At 36.8% G+C, this 11264-nt stretch overlaps 1 long non-coding RNA gene across 1 annotated transcript in view; it reads left to right on the plus strand.

Annotated features, from left to right (window-relative positions):
* Positions 1-9544, plus strand: part of LOC118536184 (uncharacterized) — a 351851-nt gene extending 342307 nt beyond the window's left edge. The window contains exons 3-5 of the long non-coding RNA XR_013440645.1: positions 2329-2378; positions 7020-7074; positions 9504-9544. This is a non-coding gene — a long non-coding RNA (uncharacterized LOC118536184). The remainder of the gene's footprint in view (positions 1-2328; positions 2379-7019; positions 7075-9503) is intronic.
* The last annotated feature ends 1720 nt before the right edge of the window (positions 9545-11264 follow it).

Here is an 11264-nt window from a genome sequence, read left to right on the forward strand (position 1 = left end):
TCCCTCCTCAGGAAATGATCCAAGATTGACACAAAGTAGCTCTCCAGGGTTAATCTTTAGGGAAGTTCTGAGATTAAGAGAGGACTTCATCAGTGATAGTATGCCATTAGGATATGACTTTAATAGAATAACCATAATTTAAAATCCATTGTCTTAATATGTTTAGAACAAACCAAGGCATTGAAAGCTTCTTTCTTTTTATTTTTCTCTTATGCCTAGAGATGGCATATAAATTTGCACAGGCCTCTACAGATCATTTTCAAGAGAAGCAACATGGAGGGACACATATCAAGCAGAATTTAAGATCAGGAATGCAACTTTTATGAACTTAGTAATGTCATCATTTGTTTGAAACCAAGTTGTTCATTTTCTGTCACATAGATTTTATTCTGACCTTAATGAGAAAATAGCATATTCCTGTGTGTGTGTGTTTTCTCCTCTGAAGCTGTAATATAAAAAAAGCATAAATCAAAGCTGTTTTGACAGATGAACAACACAATTTTGTAACAGGATAGAAATTAAAAAAAAAAAAAGACTGAATAGCTGATAAAAGATGAGTCGAACTAGGAGGATTGATGTTAGAGCTGAAGGCACCATTAGAGATTAGATGCTCATTGGCTTTTCAGCAAGCCTGGTGACTCATTCTACATAAATGAAGTTTGTGATATGTAATGAAAAGCTTTCTATCTTCACTGCAAGCAAATTAGCAGGTATTTTGTGGCAGGAATGTTAATGTTATCTTGCATTTGTTTCTGAGCAGGAACACATTAACAGAGCAGGTTTGAAAAGAATTTCACTTTTATAACATCAGGTGCCGGAGGTATTAGAACAAGGTCACCTCTGTAAAGTAATGAGGGAAAATTAGGTTATAAACATGCAGTGCCTAAAAATACACTCAGTCTTCTCTGCAGAATGAATGCCATATAGTATCACCCCAAATTGCTAATTTTCTTTTACTTCAAATTATACTCAGACCCCAAACCGAATCCAAAGAGTTAACTAATAAGACAAGGTGGAGGGCAGTTACTGAGGCTTATAGTGGGCAACCGATCCAAAGCAATAGTGTTCAAATATCTGTATATATATATGCAACTTCATAATTTATAAATCAGGACATTTGGAAGGTTTTATATAATAAACCATGAAGGTCCACATTATCTGTTTAGGAGAAATAGTAGAAAAAGGCAAATGAAAGAGAAAGGTAAAACATTGCCTATTTTGGAAGACATTAAAACTTAAGAGGAAGTTGAGTGGTTGCTGGGAATACTATCAAGATTAAGAGAGATGAAGAAGAAGATAGCAGGAAGGGAAAAATGAAGGGGGGGAAATTGGAGGGGCAGATGAACCATGAGAGACTATGGACTCTGAGAAACAAACTGAGGGTTCTAGAGGGGAGGGGGTGGGGGAGAGGTTAGCCTGGTGATGGGTATTAAAGAGGGCACATATTGAATGGAGCACTGGGTGTTATACACAAACAATGAATCATGGAACACTACATCAAAAACTAATGATGTAATGTATGGTGATTAACATAACATAATAAAAAAAGATTAAGAGAGATGGAACTAGAAGAGAAAAATGACAATAAGGTTTTCAAAAAGTAGGGTAATGGGAGTGTGAATGATTCAGTTCCTTTTATGAGCGCATATAAAGAGACATGATGAGTAAAGTGTATGCAGAAGGCCCACCAGATCTGGATAATCAGGTTTTGGACAGGATATCATCTTTTAGGATGGACCATTATGGCACCAATGACCTGAGTTTCAAGATTTGGGTAATCATACTTGCAGCTTTTCCTTGATTAGAAATCGACCTGCTGATGTAGTTCCTCGTCTTGCTCTAAATATACACTAACTTGTCTAAGCTCCTATCTCCTGGGCCATGTTTTCTGCCTTATTATTCATTTCTGCAACTAAATTAAAGCTGGTTGCGATCCACTTTGTTCTACCCAAATACAGTGAGACTGTAGGGTGTTTATGGGAAACCAACACTGACCTCTAACTACAAAAATCCTTCAGAGTAATATAACAATTTAATTACTTAATTAACCAATTAACTATAAGCAGAAAGGTGAAAGAAAGAGTGTTTGGAATAGCAGTTAATAAAATTTTTGTGCAATTAAAATTTTATTTTGGTAAGAATTTAATTGTAAATGAAAATGCACTGCTGGTTATGATAGTTACTTCTTAAAAAGTCATGAACCACGGTCAGTGACTATTTGATATTGGTTGTATACAATCTGGATTTAGTGTGTCTGGAATTTAGTAGGTAATATTTGTTGGTCTAATAAAGGATTAAAACAAATCATCTAAACTTTTTATTTTACAGGCAAAAATCTGAGATTTGGAAGGATGAAATGACTTACCCAAATTCACAAGGTAATTACTAGCAAACCCACTTGAACCTAGGGTCTTTAGATTCTTGTTTGTTAAAAACCAAACCAAGGGACTCCTGGGTGGCTCAGTCGGTTAAGCGGCTGCCTTCAGCCCGGGTCCTGACCCCAGGGTCCTGGGATCGAGTGCCACATCGGTCTCCTTGCTCAGCAGGGAGCCTGCTTCACCCTTTCTCTCCCTCTGCTTGTGCTCTCTCTGTCAAATAAATAAAATCTTTAAAAAAAACAAAACAAAAACAAAAAACCAAGCAGCCAAACAAAAAACAATTTTATTGACTTGTGTAACATACTTCCCAAGCCTGGCTGATTGTTGGTGTCACTCATGTCCAGGCACTACTCCAGGACAGTATCTCTGGTGCACCTTACACCATCCCGGGACTCCAGGATCATGACCTGAGCCGAAGGCAGTCGCCCAACCAACTGAGCCACCCAGGCGCCCACCATGCATATTTTTATAACTCTTCTCCAAGTGATGTGATGCAAAGCCAGGACTGAGAAACACTGGGCCATTTGGAGATTCCATTAGAAAATGTTGCAGTTCCTTTAGCCCAGGATTACAGTGCTACTTTACCCAAGGTAATTCTGAGAGGAAAAGCATAAGGTCTGTTTAATGATTAGCATAGAAAGTGCCCTATGTATGTCTTTAATGTTTCTGACATGTATTCAGTTAACAGCAGGGCATGTACCAAGGAAAAAGCCAGTGTTAAGGTAACATAGACCTCATTTTTGAAGCAATCTTTAAAATGAGAGGTCTGGCAAGATGAAACTCAGAAAATAAATCAATGCTTGTCTAAAGGTTATAGAGTAACTTGGGAACTATTTGAGCTCTAGTGATTACAAGATCAGAAGATTAAAAAATAACCCTGAGGGTGTGCTTTAGGAACCATTCCCTCTGAAGATATATGGGAGATTTATGATTGAGTTGAAATCATTTTTGATTGGAAATAACTCCAACCCACGAAAAACATGAGAGTAAAGCTGAAATGGTGGAAGGAACATTGTCAGAATATGTTCTTTATTTACATTCTAAAGGCTAACCATTTACCACCGAAAGAATAAGAACCACCTAATAAATTAATACAACAACTAATGGGAAGCCTACCAATCAAACAACTGCTAACTATAATTAAGACAGTTGTAAGGGATGGGACCAGACTACAAAGAAGATCAAGGTAGCCCTCCAACTCAAAGGCTTAGCTATGACTCAAATGTGACAAACGTTTGAAAAGTTAAATAGAGAAAGAAATAATTGACAATCTGATAGCATAATAGATTCTCAGTTATAAAGCACTTATATAGTCAAATGAACATTTAAAAATAAGTACTTTTGGGAGTTCAGAGGCAAAGAGAACAAAGGCAAATGACCATCTTCCAGATAAAATCCAAATACCTTAACCTGAAGACTAGGTCCTTATTTACCTTTCCCTTGCCTGCTCTTTTAGTCTTCGTGTTCAGTGCTTCCCACTTAATGTAGCTTTTAATGTTGGGGGTGGGGAAGAGAAAGGACAGTAAGTGTTGAAACTGGCTTTTCTGACCTAGCCTTCCCTAGCTTTGTACAAGAGAAAAGATGTACATGGTTGCCTTTCTATTCATTATATTTACCAGTATAATTTCCTTGCTCCTCTTGTTTGATTAAAAACTTCCTCTATCTATAAGAGGTGATAGATGCTAACTAAACTTGTGGTAATCATTTTACAATATATGTAATTCAAACTATTATGCCTCACATCTTAAACCAGACAGTGACATATGCCAGTTATATCAGTAAAACTGGAAAACACAAACAAAGCCTTCCTCTTAAAGGGGGATAAATTATTATAATCAATTAGAAGTCTGATCATATTTTGAAGGTAGTTATTTAAAAATTTCAGAATTTTGTCCTTTAAAGAGGAATCCTGCAAAACATAATGGTGAATGGAAAGGAATATAATGTGATAGTATTTTTTAGATACTGCAATACATGGCTTTTTGTTTGCTTATTCATTAATTTAGTCAATCAGTCCACAAAAGTAGGTGGACCACAATAAATAGGTACTACTATGAGCCAGGCATGATGATGGCTTTAGGGTAAGATGAAACTTGTAAGACTTGATCTCTCACTGAATGAGGCAGTAATACTGTGATTGAGAATAAGGTAGGCCCAGAACTAAGTAAAATGCAAGATATACTATTAGTGTCATAAGAGAGGTGAAAATATCCAGCATCTCTCAAACCTGGTCCTCTTTCAGTATTCCTTATTAGAGAGTATGGGACCATCCATTCAGTTTGTTAAGTCAGATACATAGGAAGCAACGTTGATGTCCCACTGCACAGCAGCCTCACCTCTTAGCCATTGGCAAGTTAACGACAATTTATATTCAGATTTTCTTTCTATTCTTTTTTCTTTTTTTCTTTTTTATTATTTTTATGTTAATCACCATACATTACATCATTAGTTTTTTTTTTTTTTTAAAGATTTTATTTATTTATTTGAGAGAGAGAATGAGAGAGAGCACATGAGAGGGGGGAGGGTCAGAGGGAGAAGCAGACTCCCTGCCAAGCAGGGAGCCTGATGCGGGACTCGATCCCGGGACTCCAGGATCATGACCTGAGCCGAAGGCAGTCGCTTAACCAACTGAGCCACCCAGGCGCCCCAACATCATTAGTTTTTGATGTAGTGTTCCATGATTCATTGTTTGCGTATAACACCCAGTGCTCCATGTAGTACATGCCCTCTTTAATACCCATCACCAGGCTAACCCATCCCCCCACCCCCCTCCCCTCTAGACCCCTCAGTTTGTTTCTCAGAGTCCATAGTCTCTCATGGTTCGTCTCCCCCTCCGATTCCCCCCCCTTCATTCTTCCCTTCCTGCTATCTTCTTCTTCTTCTTCTTTTTTTTTTTTTTTTAACATATAATGTATTATTTGTTTCAGAGGTACAGGTCTGTGATTCAACAGTCTTACAGATTTTCTTTCTATTCTTATGACTTTGCTCCATCTCCTGTGTTTCTGTTCAGATTAAACTTAGGTTCATCTCTCACCTACACTATTGTAGTTTCTACCTAACTAGTTTCCCTACATATGCTTCAATAAGAGTGATCTTTTCAGAATGCAAATTGATCATACCACCACACCAATTAAACTTCATGAGGGCAGAGAATTTGTCTCTGCAGTTCATTATATCTGTAGCAGCTAATAGCTCAATAAATTTCAATAAATTGTAAAGTCGGGGAAAATAGTTTGATGAAAGAGTTCTCAATATCGTGAAACTTTAACTCAACTGAGAGAGATTAGTCTGCTCCTCCTAGAGGGTGTTGATCACACAAAGAGGCTTCCAGAACTTAGAGAGCTGGCAAAATGCCATTAACAGCTCATAATGTCCTAAGTATATCTACTTATTTTATCGATACGTGCATTTGTAGATCAGTCTGTGAGGACAATATTTTCTACCTAAATGTTTATGCAAATTTTTATCCAAAGTCCACCTAAAGTGAAATAAATGAAATTATGTCACAAAGAATGTCATTGGTATTGCATTAAACCCCTAGTGAAGCAAAAAAGAAATTTTTTTATGTTTATAGCATAGCAGCTCTTTACAATTTGGCCTTTATTTTTGTTCTCTCTTTACCTTCCAAATGGCACCCTGACTTCCCTCAGTAAACCACCCTTCCTCTACTTTCAGCCCTTGCTTATTTGATGGTATTTGACTCCTTTCCAACTTCTGAAATTAGGCACTGCATTCTCTTGGCCAGAGTAATTGTTTCAGGGGCTGGGGGGTGGTGGGGATCTCCTGACACAGTCAGAGCTAATGAGTTATAATCAGAGATCTCCTGGGACTATAGAACTTGCATTTACAGGATATGAAGCTGAAGCCATTGCATCCATTTTGGCACCATAAGGGGAATTCCTATCAAAGAATGGAGCCAACACAAAGAACACAGAGCTAAGTGTTTAAGAGAGATCAGATCCTGGTAACATTAATGTGAGCCCCAGGATCAAGGCTGACCTGTTCTGTAGGTGAGCTAATCAAGTCCTTTTTGAATAAACTTGTTTGGGTTGGTTGTCTGTCACTGATAAACAAGAAAGCCCAAACTGGTAATAGCAGCAGCTTCTATATTCCCTGGTGGCTGCAATGTAACAGTTCATCTGAGGCCATTGGCTTCAGCCTTGAAATGCGATAGACTGTCTTCTGGCCTGGGACGTGTTTTCTTAGTGAGTCAGATAGGCTAAAGAACTGTAGGCTGTAAGCACAGAAATTAAACTAGCCTCTGCGGTGCAGACTATGCCATGGCACTTATCTAGTTTCGCTGATAATAGGCTGCACCTGTTACTAGAAACCATTTCACGGCCAAAAAGACTTCCGAAGTGAAGCCCAAGACAAAAAAGTGACCGCAAAATCCAAACTGACAAAGCATGGTGCTGCTTAACAGAAACCATTGATTTTATAGCCTTTATCAAGTAAACACTCAAAGTAGGACCTCCTCCATGCACGTTCAATGACGATGTGGGAAACAGAGATAGGTTTTAGAGCAAAAGGAATTTAACATTTTATGATGCATTTTAGGTAGAAATCCGACTCCCCTTTTTATTCTCTAATTATTCTTCCTTTTATTATTTTGTCTTTTGCTTATTTTCATTGCTTCTGTAGAGAAAGAGGGGCCACCTGAGGGCAGTCCATACTGTGACATGAGGACCAGAGGAAGGTAAGAACTTGGCAGCCACTCAGCTAATCCTAGCCGGCTGTGTCTGCCACTCAAAATGGTGAAAAGATGAAGACAGCAGTTATGTCACCATATCTGCCTGTAAGTGGTTGTTTATGTGTGAAATGGTGTTTAGAGAGTGCCCCTGGATCAAAGGAATTTGGGACATGGGTGGATGAGGAAGAAACTTCAGGCTGGTAAAAGAGTCGAAAAGCCAGAAGCTTGGCTGTTTAACTTTTGCATCATGGTGCAGTGCTTTCTTAGAGACGCTCCTGACGGTACATCCTCCAGACTGCTATCTGCACGAATTTAGGAAACCACGTGTCTGATCATGTGTTGGGAATAAATGAGGTGGCGGGCATTATTGCTGTCCTCATGTGTCTTATTCTCAAACTGTAAATGCTAACCCAAAATAACTTGAGCCAAGGTCCAGTGAGAGATATAAGAAACATGTGATATAAAACCAGGAAGGTGGATGTTTCCATTGAGAGATTTTTCATTAAAGAAATTACATCTAAACTGTGACTTAAAAAAATTAAAAAAATAAACTGTGACTTATAGGAAGGGTAAGGATTAAATATATTGAGAAGAGAGAAAAGGATTTCTGGTTGAATCCTTGCATAAACAAAGCTCAGGGGAAAACAAGTGAAGTGTTTGTCAATCGGGAAGGTAAAGAAAAGAATTTGTGAAATAATATGTCCTTAGCAAATCTGTTAAGGATCTTTTGGAGAGAATTACATAGTGTTTTTCTGTTATAATTTAACCTCATAGCAATAATTTCTTGTAAATAAATTACCTGAGGGAAAATATATGTTTTAATTCACACTTGGATATTTTTAGAAATTAAAAAAATATATGGAGTTAGCTTATCATTTTTGATGATCTGTAAAACTTACTAGACCCAGAGGAATTCCAATTATTCTATTAAATTACTCCATAATTGAACTAACATCTCCACTCTCAATAAAACAGGTTCTAATGTCCAAAGCAGTGTGTGAGCTATTGCTGAGTGTCTTAATGGCTCCTATGTTTGCCTACATATTCTCATACTAGTCTCCAACTAATTACTTTGTAAAGCACTTTGGGATAATTTGGTTGTGAATAGTATTGTATAAAGCAAACACATTTCTTTTCTCAAACATTGGCTCATGTTGGGAGCTGAAGAACTACAAGTGCTCTTTTTTTTTTTTTTTTTTGCCTTAGCAGTAGACATTTTATGTTATGCATTCATGCATTTTCATGTCCTCTTTTAGAATGGTGTGTTTTCAGGACAGGGCACAAAAGCTTTATATAATTACTGGATCTATTCCTGCTGACATTGCCATGACACAAAATATTTATTTTGTTCTAAAGTGCTTTGTTAATGAATCTGAAGTATTTTATAAATATTTCTCATGAAATACTTGTCCTTTTAATATTTATTACATTTACATGCAACAGACTTTCAAGTACAGGAAAAATCTTGCCTCACAAAATAAATATCAACAAAGTAAATTTTCTGAAAATTGTTTAAAAAATTATAACTAGTGAACTGTGTCTCATCCTGTGCTTTCTTTAAGAATTAGTGACATTATACCAGATCTATACACATCTCTTTACTAATAATCTTTTTTTCCAAGTGCTGGAAATGGGATTTAGAACGTGTGCCTGGAATTGGCTGTTGTGCACAGACACAAGTAAATACCTTGTGTCCCTGCAACTGTATGGCACCAATGGAAGCCACTCTGGCTCTGGATTAGTTGTGATCTGTTCCAGTCATTTCTGTGTGGCTATTACTTCCTAGAAACACTCTTTCATTACTACTCTTCAGTAATATGACTTTGACTTCAACTTCCTGTGGAAAAATTATGATTTATAATTTGCAAGAAATATGTGCAGTGTTTCCTGTCCATATCTGAAGGTGGTCACAGAGTTTGGGGAAGTATTTCACTCTCTTAAGTAATTTTTAGATAATCGTAAATCCATCAGGATTTACTGATAAAGGCTTGGTAATACTATCTTTCTACAAACAAACCAGGCTTTGAGAACTAAAGAAACAAGAGCAGAACGTAAATTGTGTCCTTTAGATGAAATGGTCATTACTTATGTTCAGTGATCGAAATGCATATGTATATACATGTCTTCCTCCTCTGATTGACAGATTTGAGAATCTCCATGCCCTGTAAGTCCATTTGGAGATGGAATTAACATTTTGTCCCTTTGATAATATACTAACTGCCTTAAATGAAGTTTGATGATCCTTTGTGAGTTATTAGTGGATTGTTCAATGGTGCAATGGTTAGATTAGTGAAATCTCACAGTGGTATAGTAAATGTATCCAAAGGAATCTGGAAATTGATGCATCTCTATGAAAGGAAGTGATATCTTTATTCTTCCCAATGTGTCTCATTATGTTCTTTTCCTTTTTATATGTATCTACCACTATTAAGAAGATGTGACTGTATTACCTGAATTTCAAGTGGACTACTCCATGTGAGTTGTTTCAGGATATGCTTATGTTATTCTGGAGAATAATTATACAAAATTCTCAACTGTCTTGTGTACTTCATGTTAAAACCCCTTAAGATTAAAATTTTAAAATGCAATTTCATTTTATGAAGTTTTACATTTGTGATGGTAAGAGAATTCTCAGTGATGTTTCTCCAGCAGCAATCTTTATTTGGGTATATCACAAATATATGATAACTGGTATCAAGGGCCATTTGTTGACATCAGATTGCACACAAACCAAGTGCTGACACCAGCCACTTGAGCAGTGTACATGGTTTGGGAATAAGGTGTCATCAAGAGCCAGTGAAGTTACATGTAACCATGAAATGTGTTCAGGGGAATTCACTTATAATGACTGTGGTTATCTTTGAACATCTTGATTTGGAAACATGAAATTTCAAGGGATGTTTTTATTGCTATGTATTGCTAAAAGTTTGGCTATTGATAAATAACAAAACATGCTATAAGTTAGACAGGACAATCAAAGTCAATGAATTAAAAGAGAAAGTCCAAGGATTCTCTCCATTCATTATCCAGTAGCCTAGAGACTGAACTGCAGTGCTGAGAGGCGAGTTGGGATTTTAACTCAGTATGACAATATGGCAAATGTCCAGACCAAGATCACAAAACAGCTGTTTTCCTCCATAACAGGGTGAATTATAGTACATAGTGGAGCCAAGAAACCTCTTAGCATTTGTGCAAAAGGTTCTTTTGCCAGCCAGGGATGCTTTGCAAGCATCAGCAAGCACTGGCTTTGGAAGAGTTGGCATCTATTTAACTGTTTGCCCATGACAGAAGTCTTCACTATGAGAAGTTTTGCTAAATGTTTCCTTAAGGATTTAAGATGATGATGAGGACGAGAGCATCATAAGTGAAAATATGGGCGGCATTTTCATAAAAAGCCTTTTTTGAGGGAGTTCTTATGTGATCTAAAGGTGGTTCTCAAAGATAACATCATTAGTGCCTGAAATGTATTACATTAATATAATCAAATCTGAAAACTAGGAAACCATTAGGAGACATCATCATCAAAGTCAGAAAACTGGAGCCCACATGAAGTTGTACTTCATCTCTAAGAAGGAGACTTAATGACCTCCCGTAAAATAGTAATAAGATGTGGAGGTCATGCTGATCATACTCCAGAAACTTAAAAAAAAAAAAAAAATCAAATAAGGGATTTGGTTACTCATTGCAGGAATTTTCGAAGAATGGGAAAAATTGAGGCATTTAACTATGGTGAAAATATTATTCTTCCTGGAGATAAATCTGAAAGAAAGCTAAAAAATATGACCTCAAATGGACAGTAGTCAAAGGTGGTTATTATACCTTTCCTTTTAGCAGAGTCTGGACTGAGGGCTCCTGGAGCAGAAGTGGTAGATTGTACTTTATATCCCCAGTCACAATGACTAGTGTTACTTGAATTGACTTTCCTAAGGACATATATTTCTTTCTCATAACTACTTTTTTCTTTCTCATAACTACTTTCAATTTATAGAATTGACACAGAATCTCAAGGCAAATACTCTACTAAAGATAGAATCGACATGAATAGCATTTTTCTTAATAATCTTTTCTTCTAATTTGTAATTCTCTAGGTCATCTATGAAACTTTTTAGAAGTGTATATGGCTAGTTCTCAGCCTCTGGACATTCTAATTCAGAAATTTGGAGATGGGATGAAATTTCTTTATTTTAAAAAGGTTC

Source organism: Halichoerus grypus, chromosome 8, assembly GCF_964656455.1.
Source record: "Halichoerus grypus chromosome 8, mHalGry1.hap1.1, whole genome shotgun sequence".
NCBI lineage: Eukaryota > Metazoa > Chordata > Mammalia > Carnivora > Phocidae > Halichoerus > Halichoerus grypus.